At 31.4% G+C, this 1,778-nt stretch overlaps 1 pseudogene; it reads right to left on the bottom strand.

Annotated features, from left to right (window-relative positions):
* Positions 1-911: 911 nt before the first annotated feature.
* LOC129035374 (small ribosomal subunit protein uS12-like) lies at positions 912-1,337 on the bottom strand (annotated as a pseudogene).
* Between the last annotated feature and the right edge of the window lie 441 nt (positions 1,338-1,778).

The following is a 1,778-nucleotide window of genomic DNA, read 5'->3' as shown; positions in this document are numbered from 1 at the left end:
TTCTGACTCACCTATTTTGGCTAATAATATTAATCAGATTACACAGAGAAATTGTCACTCTATTATTTCATGAAAAGATGCCCCAGGTTTACTACCTTCAAAAAGTAAATTATCTTTTATAGACTGTTTCTGATATTGGTGAAAAATATTTTTTCATATTTTCTCCTATAGAATTTACAGAGATTAAAGATATAACTTGAATAAAATAATATCTCGATTAAAATAAAACTTGTATCTTTATTTGATATATAAATACATATTAAGATTACTATAAACTCAAATTTATATTTTTATTAGTAGGTATAACATTGGGCCTTGAATTAGAATAGCAAAAAGCTATTTAGGAATTACTTGAATTTTATCAAAGCTTGGAACTAAAATTTAAGACAGTTTAAATATTTTTAATATACCCTTTTTCTAGATAATTTAATGTTTAATTAAAAAAACCTTATCATTTCACTTATTGTGATAGAAATACAGTGTGAAAAGAACAACTTCAAGCTTTTGTAAAATTTTTATACCTGACCTTAACCAGTTTAACATGTGTTTGTAAATAATTATTATATACCATATATTAAGAAAGGATTTCAGATAATGTTATGTATGCAAATAACTAAATACTAGAATAAAATAAAATATGGGAACATATAACATTCTAATGGAAAATTTAGTTTTAAGAAAAAGACAAGATAGATCTTCTGATAACGTATTTATCTCATACTCCATATCATAACAACAATGACCATTTGATTAACTTCTTTAAATTAGTCCTTGGATAGCACATCATACCAACTGAGTAAGAACTGACTCCCTAAATGCTGTGTTGACAAAAAACTTAGTTGGAGCGGAACCATTTTTTATATATATATATATTTTTTTTTCAAATGAAAATTTATTACTATGGTGTCTTCACCATTAAAATTTATGATCTTGGTCTTTCCTTCTTGCCTTTGTATAGGGCCAAAAGAGAGACATTGGCTACTTTGACAACCTTAAAGCAGACTCCAGGAATGTTACCAACAGCATGACTTTTTCGACCAAATCCAGCAACCAGAGCTTCATCGTCTTCCTCACCATCACTGGGTACAAAGGCTCTGATTTTCTTACCATTCTTGATGCACAGGACCCTGACACAATTCCTAGTGGCAGAATTTGGCTGTTTGGCTTCAACTCCTACTTTTTCCAGCATCATTCCTTTTACAGGAGAAGCACCTCCAAAAGGGTTGGCCTTCAGGGCTTTGCCTAAATGGGCTCTCTTGGTGTTTATCATGCCACTTCTGGTCTTTTCAGTGACTACGGAGCTTCCTAGCAGTACGAAGTACACGACACCTGCCCATCCTGCCAGTGCCAAGGGCCTGAGCGAAAGAGAGACTTTTAAACTTTCTAGAAATTATTTATTCATTAAGAGCACGTTGTGTTTTGGATGATTCTGAAGTGGATAAAACACTTTACTGTAGAAATACTTTAATGCTAATAGAATTATCATCTACCCTTGAATTTGGGTTTTATTTTATTTTATATTGCCAACCTGTTTATGAACAATATTAAGAGTGACTTACATAGGGCTACATGATGACAATTGTTCACCCATTATAGGATGTCTATGGGTAATTAAATATCTAGAATTTAATTTGAACGTGGATTCTGTTTATAATATTTGTTTGTATTATTGCAGGTGGAGAGATTTACAAAACAGTTTTCTGAGTTCTCTTACTTTGTCACATAGATTTTGCTAAGGCTCTGCAATTTTTGTGGAATGCACTACTGTTGCATTTTCT

This window comes from Pongo pygmaeus, chromosome 3, assembly GCF_028885625.2.
Source record: "Pongo pygmaeus isolate AG05252 chromosome 3, NHGRI_mPonPyg2-v2.0_pri, whole genome shotgun sequence".
NCBI lineage: Eukaryota > Metazoa > Chordata > Mammalia > Primates > Hominidae > Pongo > Pongo pygmaeus.
Note: the sequence above shows the minus strand (reverse complement) of the source record. Positions and strands in the feature narration are given on the sequence as shown.